General features: G+C 39.3%; 1 protein-coding gene; it reads left to right on the forward strand.

Annotated features, from left to right (window-relative positions):
- The window catches only part of ZNF32 (zinc finger protein 32), a 62,578-nt gene that overhangs the window by 5,342 nt on the left and 44,714 nt on the right, over positions 1-12,522 (forward strand).

Raw genomic sequence — 12,522 nt, forward strand, 5'->3', positions numbered from 1 at the left:
AGTTCCAGTCCAACAACACTATCTCTTCCTCCTAAACACACACACACACACACACATTTATAAAGCAAACCCACTCTTTTTTTTTTTTTTTTTTCACCTATAGTGGATGAGACTTATAGACTATTGGAGAGAAGTTGTGCTCACCTCCTCACATGACCACATCAAAATTACAGAAAAACTACTCTTGAGAACCACCTGGAGACTAGCTGAACAGAACTAAGAACATAAAGAAGCCACTTCGAGACTGGTAGGAGGGGCAGAGATGCAAATAAGTCCTATCCTACCCCCATGTGTGGTGGTTAAGGACTGAGAAGGATATCGCAGCTGCAGAGGTCCTCCATAAGGAGTGAGGGGACCCAGCCCCAGACTGGGATCCCCAGCCCAGAGCACCAGTGCCAGTAATAGAGTCCCCCACAAAATCTGGCTGTGAAAAATCAACAGAGATTCCATCTGGGTGAGATAAGAGGACTGCTATAGATGCAAATATCCTCCTAAAGGGCTAAAGAACAGATTCAATTGCTCATAAACACTAGCCCTAAGCTCCAGCAAAGGCACAGCAAAGTGCCAGGGACATATGGGGAGGAAGTGACTTGTCTGGCTGCAGGGCAAGGGCTGGATGGGGCAGCTTTCTCTGGGACAGAATTCTTACAAGCATCATTGTTCCATTGTTGAGTCTGCTACACACACAGCCAGCAACCACAGGTGGAAGGGCTGGCAGGTGCCATTGTTCCTTTGTTGAGACCAAACCCCACCCACCTGCAAGTGCAGGCAGGCAAAAAGTTTCATTACCCTTGCTAACACCACTTGCACCACCCCCCTTGATTTGCTGAGACCTTCTCCCACCCAACTCATGCACGCGGTTGAACCTATTTAAGCAGCTTTTCCACACAAGTTGCTGGAGTAGGCCCATGTTGCAAACTTTCCTAAAATCTCTCAAAGGTCCACAAACCCCATACAAGCAGCAGCTGGGCTCAGCATACCCTATACCTCTTGCTAAGTGGCCCCAAACCCAGCACTTGTGGCAAGCAGCCTCAGTTTGCAGCATAGCCTCTCCCAGGTGCTTCCAAGCCCAAAAGAGGCAACTACCAGCTGCAGATCACTTTGTAGCCCCTACCAGGAGGCCCTGGACAGGGCACAAGCAGCTAAATTTGGCCTATAAAAAGTCCCTCCCAGCCTATAAAAAGCCCTCCCAGGATAAGCCCAGCCCCAGAACAAACACACCTGGTGTCTGGCTTCAGACCACACCAGAGCACCATCCAATTAGCTCCACAAATGATAAACCCAAAGGTTGGACTCAGCAGGCACCAGAGCCCAGCTAAAGCAACTCACACTCCATGGAATCAGCCTGACACAATAGCACATTTGTGGTAGTCAAGGTCAGTCCTCACAGCCAGGCAGTCAGAGGGTCAATCCCACCCACTGAGATGCTAACAACAATCAAGGCTCAACTACAACAGGAGGGCACACAAAACCTACACAAGGGACAACCCCTGTGGCACTCGGCTCATGTGACCAGGAAGACCATGCCACCATGCCCCACAGGACAGCTAATATATAAGGCCATTCTACCAACATGGGGAGATGTAGCAGGTCGACTTAACACATGGGAAGATGAACAGAGAGTCAGCTAAAATGAGGAGACAAAGAAACATGTCCCAAATGAAAGAACAGGACAAAATTCCAGAAGAACTAAACAAAATGGAGGCAAGCAATCTACTAGATATAGAGTTCAAAAAACTGGTTATAAGAATGTTTAATGAACTTAGGGATAAAATAGTGAGAACTTCAACAAAAAGATAGAAAACATGAAAAAGAAACAGAAATGAAGAATAAGATAACTGAAATGAATACATTTGATAGAATCAACAGCAGATTAGATGAAGCAGAGGAGGATCAAATCTGCGATTTGGATGACAAGATAGATAAAAACACCCAATTGCAACAGCAAATAGAAAAAGGGATTTTTTTAAATGAGGATAATTGAAGACACCTCTGGGACAACATCAAGCATATCAACATTCTCACCAAAGAGGTACCAGAAAGTGAAGCAAGAAAGCAAGGAATTAAAAACCCATTTGACGAAACAATGGGCAAAAACTTCCCTAACCTGGTGAAGGAAATAGACCTACAAACCCAGAAAGTGCAGAGAGTCCCAAACAAGATGAACCCAAAGAGGCCCATACCAAGACACATCATAATTAAAATGCCAAAGGTTAAAGACAAAGAGAGAACCTTAAAAGCAGCAAGAGAAAAGCAGTTAGTTACCTACAAGGGAGCTCCCATAAGACTGTCAGTTGATTTCTCAACAGAAACTTTGTAGACCAGAAGGGACTGCCATAAAATATTCAAAGTGATGAAAAGCAAGGACCTACAACCAAGATTACTCTACCCAGCAAGGCTGTCATTTTGAATCAAAGGAGACATATAGAGCTTCCCAGACAAAAAAGCTAAATAAGTTCATTACCACAAAACCAGTATTTCAAGAAATGTTAAAGGGACTTTTTTTTTTAATTTAGTTTTTTTAATTTATTGGGGTGACAATTGTTAGTAAATTTACATAGATTTCATGTGTACAATTCTGTATTACATCATCTATAAATCCCATTGTGTTCACCACCCAGAGTCAGTTCTCCTTCCATCATCATATATTTGATCTTAAAGGGACTTTTTAAAAGAAACGGAAGGGGAAATAATAAAAAATATGAATAAAATGCCAATAACTACATACCTATTGATAATTACTTTACATGTAAGTGGGTTAAATACTCCAATCAAATGACAAATGTGGCTGAGTGGACAAGAAAATAAGACCTACATATATACTACCTACAAGAGACTCACTTCTGATTGAAAAATACACACAGACTGAAGTAACAGGATGGAAAAATATATTTCAAGTAAGTGCAAATGGAAATAAAATCTGGGCTAGCAATACTTATATCAGACAAAAGGGTCTTTGAAACAAAGGCTATAACAAGAGACAAAGAATGTCATTTCATAATGATACAGGCATCAGTACAAGAGGATATCTCCCTTGTAAACATTCACACACCCAATGTAGGAGCATTTAAATATATAAAGCAAATATTGATGGACATAAAGGGAGAGACAGAAAGTAAGACAGTAATAGTAGGGGATGTTAACACCCATTGGCATCAATGGATAAATCATCCAAAGGAAAAATCGTGGAAAACCAAAGGAAACAGCAGCCTTAAATGACACATTAGAGCAAATGGGTTCAATTGATGTATTTAGAATATTCACCCCAAAGCAGCAGAATATACATTCCTTTCAAGCACACATGAAACATTTTCCAGAATAGACCACATTTTAGGCCACAAAACAAGTCTCGATAAATTTAAGAAAACTCAAATCATATCAAGCATCTTCTTCAATCACAATGCTATGAAACTAGAAAACAATTGTGCAGCTACTATGGAAAACAGTATGCAGGTTCCTCAAAAAATTAAAAATAGAACTACCTTAGGACCCAGCAATTCCACTTCTGGGTATTTATCTGTAGAAATCCAAAACACTAATCAAAGGAATTAAGAAGTACAAATTGGCAGTTACAAAAGACTCATGGGAATATAAAGCAAAGCACAGGGAATATATTCAATAATATGGTAATAACTATGTATGGTGACAGGTGGGTACTAGACTTATCGGGGGATCACTTCTCAAACTATATAAATGTTTAATCACTATTTTGTACACCTGAAACTAATATAAAATAATATTGAATGTCAACTGTAATTGAAAATTTTTTGAAGGCGGGGGAAGGTGAAGGGGAATAAGAGGTTCAAATTTCCAGGTATAAAAAAATAAGTCATGAGATGAAATGCACAGCATAGGGAATACAGTCAATAATATTGTGATAGCATAATACTGTGTCTGATGGTTGCTGGACTTATCATGGTGATCACTTCTGTAGGTATATAAATGTTGAATTACTATAGTGTACCCCCGAAATTAATATAATATTGTATGTTGACTATGTTTTAATAAAAATATTAAAAAAAATAATTACATGCATTTCTAATCGATAAGACTTTTTTAAATAACCACCATGCCATTATTACATAGGTACCTTTAAAGTGCCTTCCTCTGCAAACTTCAATACATAGCCTGCATTGGGAAACTCTAATTCTAGTCCAACCTCTTTATTTTACATAATACAGGAAAAGCTGAAAGAGTCAAAGTGACTGCTTGAGGCCATTCAGAACATAGGTTCAAAGACTGGAAATAGATGTTTCATTTCCTAAGCCTCAATCTTTTAAATTACATTTTCTGGTAGAAACTAAAAAAATAACACTTTTAGGAGAAGGAAACTTAAATTGTGTAAAATGATTAAAGAGTAAGTCCAGTGCTTATTGTATTGTGTTTGGATTGTTACAATGTATTTTTTAAAAAGATTTTATTGGTGAATAATGTGTACTTCCAGGACTTCTTTTTTCCAAGTCAAGTTGTTGTCCTTTCAATCTTAGTTGTGGAGGGCGCAGTTCAGCTCCAGGTCCATTTGCCGTTGCTAGTTGCAGGGGGCGCAGCCCACCATCCCTTGCAGGAGTCGAACTGGCAACCTTGTGGTTGAGAGGACACGCTCCAACCAACTGAGCCATCCGGGAGCTCAGCGGCAGCTCAGCTCAAGTGCCCTGTTCAATCTTAGTTGCAGGGGGCGCTGCCCACCATCCCTTGTGGGACTCGAGGAATCGAACTGGCAATCTTATGGTTGAGAGCCCACACTCCAACCAACAACTGAGCCATCCGGGATGCAGCTCAGCTTAAGGTGCCATGTTCAATTTCAGTTGCAGGGGGCAGAGCCCACCATCCCTTGCGGGACTCGAGGAATTGAACTGGCAACCTTGTGGTTGAGAGCCCACTGGCCCATGTGGGAATCGAACTGGCAGCCTTCAGAGTTAGGAGCACAGAGCTCTAACCACCTGAGCCACTGGGCCGTCCCCTGTTACAATGTATTTTAAAAATCAAGAAATAGTTGTCTCCATAGAAGTGTTCTTTTATCAATATCAGTATCTACGGTGTACTAGAAAGTTGATTGAAACTCAGAACACACACAACACATGGCTTTAGTTTCTAGCTCTACCATATGCTTGTTATCAGTCCTAAGTCCTAGGAAAAATTACTTAACTTCTTTAAGTTTCAGCTCTTAACCTATGCAATGTGAATTTAAAAAATTTTTAAGACATGTAAAAGAACTTTATAAAACACCAGCAATAACAAACAAATTAAATGCACAAATTTTTAAAAATACAAAAGAGAAATTGCCAAACCATTTTTCAAAGTGACTATATCCTTTTGCATTCCTACTATCACTGTAAGAGTTCCAGTTGCTCTGCATCCTCATCAGCACTCGGAATTGTTAGTATATTTTTTTAAGTTTGTGGTGCTATCTTATTATTTTAATTTTCATTTCCCTAATGGATAATAACATTGAACACTTCATGTACCTATTTGCCATCTTCATAACCTCTTTGGTAAAGTATCCATGTATTTTGCCTATTTTTTTTAATTGGACTGTCAAATTTTTTTAATTTGGTTTTGTTTTGTTTTTCAGTTTTATAATTCTTTTTATATTCTGGATACAAGCCCTTTGTCAGATATGTGATTTTCTCCTATTCTGTAGCTTGTCTTTTCATTTTCTTAACAGTATCTAGTACATAGCAAAGGTTGTTAATTTGGATGAAGTCCAATTTATAATTTTTTTCTTGCAGGGATTGTGCTTTTGATGTCATGTACAAAACTCTTTACCTAACCCTGGATTATAAAGGTTTTCTCCTATGTTTACTTCTAAAAGTTTTATAGTTTTGTGCTTTACATTCAGATTTATAATCCTTTTTGAATTAATTTATGCAAAAGGTGAGAGGTTGAGGTCAATGATCATTTTTTATGAATGTCCAACTGCTCCAATACCATTTGTTGAGAAGGCTATGCTTTCTCTATTAAATTGCTCTTGTACTTTGGTAAAAAGAAAATTAACTGGCCATACTTGTGCAGGTCTATTTCTAAATTCTCTACTCTGTTCCACTGATCTGTGTTGCTATGCCTTCACCACACAGTCTTGATTACTGTATCTGTAGAGTAAGTCTTAGGTTGTATAATGTGAGTACTCCAAGTTTCTTCTGGTTTTTGAAAACTGTTTTAGCTAGCCTAGTTCCTTTGCCCTTTCATATAAATTTTAGAATCAGTTTATCTACATCTACAAAATAATCCTGCTGTGATTTTTATTGTATTTTGTTAAATCTATAGATCAATTTGTGAAGAATTGACATCTTGACTATGTTGAATCTTCCCATCCATGTACATAGTATGTCTCTCCATTTACTTAGGGCAACCTTGATTTCTTTTTTTTTCTTTAGTTTATTGGGGCGACAATTGTTAGTAAAATTACATAGATTTCAGGTGTACAATTCTGTAATACAATATCTATATCTCACATTGTGTGTTCACCACCCAGAGTCAGTTCTCTTTCCATCACCATATATTAGACCCCATTTACTCTTCTAGAGTCCCACTCTCCCCTCCCCCCTTACCCTCTGGTAAATCTTTGATTTCTTTCATCAGCATTTTGTGGCTTTCAGTGTACAGGTCCTGTCCATGTTTTTAGATTTATATTTAAGAATTTTATTTTTTGAGCTATTATAAATTGTTTTGTTTTTAAGTTCAGCTTTTAATTGTATACTGCTAGTGTACAGAAATATAATTGATTTTTTGTGTGTTGACTTTGTAACCTACAGTCTTGCTAAACTCAGTTCTAGCATTTGGTTTTCTGTTTTTTCTGTTATTTTGGGTGTGTTTGTTTGTTTGTTTTTGTAGATTCCTAGGATTTTCTACATATTCAATTATATCATCTGCAAATGGGAACAGCTACATTCTTTCTTTTCCAAACTGTATGCCTCTTATTTCTTTTTCTTGCCTTGTTGCAATGCCCAGAATTGCCAGTACTATGTTGAATAAGAGTATTGAGAATAGCCATCCTTACTTTATTTCAATCTTCAGAAGGAAAACATTAATTCTTTCACCATTAAGTATGATGTTAGCTCTAGGTTTTTGTAGTTGCCCTTTAAGAGGCTGAGGAAGTTCCCTTCTCTTCTTAGTTTGCTGAAAGCTTTTATTATGAATGGATGTTGTATTTTGTCAAATGCTTTTTCTGCATCAATTGGTATTAACATATGGTTTTTCTTTCTTTGCCTTTAATCTTCTTTAACATAGATTACATTGACTTATTTCCAAACATTGAACCAGCCTTAAATTCTTGGGATAAACCTCACTTAGTTATGGTGTATTATTCTTTTTATATATTTCTGGATTTTATTTGCTAATATTCTGTTATGGATTTTTGCTCCTATGCTCATGAGAAATATTGGTCAGCTTCCTATTATTGTCCTGTCTTGTCTTATTTTGGATAAATCCCCTTTTAAAATGGAAAGTCTTTTATTTTAAAATACATGATTATCAAAAATCTAAAAATTACCATTATCATTTTGATTTTATTATTTTTCATATGTTAAAGTAAGCTACCTCAGGAAGACTAGACAGTACCCAGGCTATGTGCATAGTGCTTGAATGGGCAAAACCACTGACCCTTTCGAACTATGTACATGATGTATGTGATGGTGGAGCATGTTGAGACCTTTAGTCAATTCAGAGACATCTTATACAAGGTCTGACAATTAAGTTCGAGAACTTGTTGCAACAATGTTGCTAATCTTTCTTGATATCAGAGGTATTATTCATTATAAATTTGTACCAACTGGACAAACAGTTAACCAAGTTTACTATTTGGAAGTGCTGAAAAGGCTGCATGAAAAAGTTAGATGTCCTGAACTTTTCACCAACAATTCATGGCTCTTGCATCACGACAACGCACCAGCTCACACAGCACTGTCTGTGAGGGAGTTTTTAGCCAGTGAACAAATAACTGTATTGAACCACCCTCCCTACTCACCTGATCTGGCCAATGACTTCTTTCTTTATCCAAAGATAAAGGAGATATTGAAAGGAAGACATTGGATGACATTCACGACATCAAGTGTAATATGACAACAGCTCCTGTGGCCATTCCAGAAAACAGAGTTCCAAAATTGCTTTGAAGGGTGGCCTAGGCACTGGTGTCAGTGCATGGGTTCCCAAGGGGAGTACTTCAAAGGTGACCATAGTGATATTCAACAGTGAGGTATGTAGCACTTCTTCTAGGATGAGTTCACAAACTTGTCAGACCTCGTATATTAATATACATACACACACACATATGTTATTTATATATACTAACAAAACAAAACAGGGGAATGATTATCACTAACACAATACCAGCTAACATTTACCTGTGTTTATTATGGATCTGGCATTCGGCTAAGCATTTTACATTATCTCCTTTAAACCAAGCTAATAAGTTTTTTGTTTTTTTTTATCTATACATGGTAGATGCTATTATAGGCTACATAACTCACCAGTGGTCTTACAAAGTATATAAACAGGGGAGCTACATCTTGTGCCCTAACTTCAAAGTTTACGTTCTTAATTGCTATGCCATACAGCTTTTAGCTACTATACTGTACCCTACTTTTTTTCTCTCTGCCTATCTACACCATCCTTTTTATTGGCTGTATATTCCAATGGTAGATTGTATTTTCCAAAATGGTCACAATATCTTTCTTCCAATGTGGTTTACTTGCAATGCGATTCTGATGCTCCTACCATGAAGTGTGGTTTATGTTCCCTTGCCCTTGAATTTTAGTAGGTTTCACTATGGAGGAAGTGATGCTGTTATTTCTGAGATTAGGTCACAACAGGCAATATTGATTCTTTGCCTGATTCTCTTGGGACACTCACTCTTGGAAGGCTGGAGTCTTGCTGTGAGGAAGCCCAGCAGCCATATGAAAAGCCTATGTGTAGGTATTTCTGTCAGCAGCCCTAGCTGAGGTTCCAGTCAATAGCATCAACCATGAAATTTGTGAGAGAGCCTTCAGATAAGTATTGACCAATAAAATATAAGATGAATACAAATGTGGGTCACATATGCAACTAAATTTTCTAGTCATTTTAAAAGTCAATTTAAGATAGGAATGGTGGCAACGGGGCACACTTTTGAGTTCTCCTCCAGATCTTATCACAAACGGGACATATAACCCATCAAAGGACTCTCTGCTCATCACGCAGAACAGCTAAGAGACTCGTGCAAGGATTACTTGAAGGTGGGGAAATTGGGCGAGCAGGGGAAGAGGGAAAGGAGCGGAGTGGAGACGCGGCCTGCATCTGCAGCTGTGGAAAGGCAGCCCGCATCAGCGGCGATGGAAACGTGGTCTGCACCTGTGGCGGTGGAAACGAGGTCTGCACCTGTGGCTGTGGGGACCCGGCCCACACCTTCGGCTGTGGAGACGCGGCCCATGTCTGCGGAGGTGGAAACGCAGCCAGCATCCACAGCTGCAGAGACGCAGGGGATCCCAGGATGGAACAGAGAACACAAAAGCCAGGAGGTGGGCTCTTTCCCTGCGTTCCACAGCTGATCTCTCTCACCAAGTGGGCAGCATATCCAACATTTGAGGCAATAAACTCAGCTGATACCTCCAGTTGGGGCCTAGGCTGGACAAAGGACACAAACTCCATACCTGGGCCCCTCGCCCCACTCTTCCAAGCATACCTCCGCCCTTCCAGAGACTTAAACTGGCCCCTGAACTGAGGAGTAGTGTCAGATTGCAGAGGAGCCTTAGTGCTCAGGTTCTGGGAAGACTGCCGGGCGGCTTTGACCCAGGGAAGAGGCTGGAAAGTGTGATTTTTGCCAGGCTAGGAGAGAAGAGACTCCTCCGCCCCCAGCCACCACCTTTTCTGGCCTGCGGGAAGAGTGTGACATGACTGGGCTGAGAGAGAGAAGACCCCTCCATCCCCAGCCCCCACCCTTTCTGGCCTGCCTACACACACACACACACACACACACACACAGAAGTGCCCTAAGACTCAGGAGAACTGGACACAGGGCTGGTAGTGCTACTCTCAGTGCGCATATGTGCAGGCAAGGGCAGAAACTGCACTAACTTTGTAAAAACTACCATCCAGACCCCTCAGCCCCACGCATCTAAATCTGCAGTCCCAACGTCACACTGGGCACCAGGTGACCGGCTCTGCCTGCACAATACACAGAGGACTCTTTGGTACAGCAGAGGACAACTTGGAGATTACATGGTGGGCTTAAGCCAAGACTGGCGCTGCTTTTTGTTTTGTTTTGTTTTGTTTTGTTTTGTCTTTATATCTTTGATATCTTTGCCTGTGTTGAGTGGGGGTGGTGGAGTGTTTTTACATGTGAATGTATTTGAAGATGGTTTAAGAGACTTCTGAGATAACATCAAGCGCAACAACAAGCACATCATAGGAATACCAGAAGGTGAAGAGAGGGAGCAAGGGATTGAGAACATATTTGAAGTAATAATGTCCAAAAACTTCCCTAACCTGGTGAAGGAAACCGACATACAAGCCCGGAAAGTGCAGAGAGTTCCAACCAGGATAAACCCAAACAGGCCCACACAAAGACACATTATAGTTAAAATGGCAAAGGTTAAAGACAAAGAGAGAATCCTAAAAGCAGCAAGAGAAAGACAGCAGGTTACATACAAGGAAACTTCTATAAGACTATCAAATGACTTTTCTACAGAAACATTGAAGGCCAGGAGGGAGTGGCAGGAGATACTCAAAGTGATGGAAAACAACGGCCTACAACCTAGATTGCTTTATCCAGCAAGGTTATCATTTAAAATTGAAGGAGAGATAAAGAGTTTCTCAGAAAAGAATAAGCTAAAGGAATTTATTACCACAAAGCCAGCATTGCAGGAAATATTAAAAGGGCTTCTGTAGACAGAAGAAAGATGAAAACAATCTAACTACAAATTTAAAAATGGCAATAACTATGTACCTATCAATAATCACTTTAAATGTAAATGGATTAAATGCTCCATCAAAAGACATAGGGCGGCTGAGACATAGGGTGGATAAGAAAGCAAGACCCTTGCATATGCTGTATACAGAGACTCACCTCAGACCAAAAGAAAGTGAAGGGTTGGAGTAAGATATTTCATGCAAATGGAAATGAGAAAAAAGCTGGAGTTGCAATACTTATATCGGACAAAATAGACTTTAAAATGAAGAATACATTAAAAGACAAAGATGGGCACTATATAATAATAAAGGGATCGATCCGACAAGAGGACATAACCCTAGTGAACATCTATGCACCCAAGATAGGAGCACCTAAATATATCAAACAGATATTGACTGACATAAAGACAGAGATCAACAGTAACACTATCATAGTAGGGGACTTCAATACATCACTGACAACAAGGGACAGATCCTCCAGACAGGAAATCAATGTGGAAACAACAGCCTTAAATGACACATTGGACCACTTGGATTTAATCGATATTTTCAGAGCATTTCACCCCAAAGCTGCAGAATACACATTCTTCTCAAGCACACATGGAACATTTTCCAAGATAGAGCATATGTTAGGCCACAAAACAAGTCTTGATATATTTAAGAAAATTGAAACCATACCAGTTGTCTTCTCTGACCACAGTGCTATGAAATTAGAAATGAACTACAGGAAAAAAACTGGAAGACACACAAATTCATGGAGGCTGAATAACATGTTACTAAATAATGAATGGGTCAAGCAGGAGATCAAGGAAGAAATCAAAAGATATCTCGAGACAAACGAAAATAAAAACATGACAACCCAAAATCTATGGGATACAGCGAAAGCAGTCGTAAGAGGCAAATTCATAGCATTGCAGGCCTACCTAAAGAAACAAGAAACATCACTAATCAACAGTTTACCTTCACACTTAATGGATCTGGAAGAAGAACAGCAAAATAAGCCCAAAGAGAGTACAAGGAAGGAGATAATAAAGATCAGAGCACAAATAAATGAAATAGAGACCAGAAAAACAATACAAAAGATCAATGAATCCAAGAGTTGGTTTTTAGAGAAGATAAACAAAATTGAGAAACCTTTAGCCAGACTCATCAAAAAGAAAGAGAGAGAGGACCCAAATTAATAAAATCAGAAACGAAAGAGGAGAAGTGACAACAAGCACCACGGAAATCAAAAAAAATTTTTAGAAATTACTATGAGCAACTATATGCCAACAAATTTGACAATCTGGAAGAAATAGACAATTTTCTAGAAGCATACAACTTTCCAAGGCTAACTCAAGAAGAAACGGAAAACCTGAATAGACTGATTACCACCAGGGAAATTGAATCAATAATCAACAATCTCCCAACAAACAAAAGCCCTGGACCAGATGGCTTTACAGGTGAATTTTACAAAACGTTCAAAAAAGAATTATCACCTATTCTCCTCAAACTCTTCCAAAAAAATCCAGAAGGAGGGAAGGCTCCCAAACACTTTTTACGAGGCCACTATCACCCTGATCCCAAAATCAGACAAAGATGCCACACACACAAAAAAAACAAACAAAAAAAACAGGCCGATATCTCTAATGAACATAGATG

This window comes from Rhinolophus sinicus, linkage group LG07 (genome assembly GCF_036562045.2).
Source record: "Rhinolophus sinicus isolate RSC01 linkage group LG07, ASM3656204v1, whole genome shotgun sequence".
NCBI classification, from domain to species: Eukaryota; Metazoa; Chordata; class Mammalia; order Chiroptera; family Rhinolophidae; genus Rhinolophus; species Rhinolophus sinicus.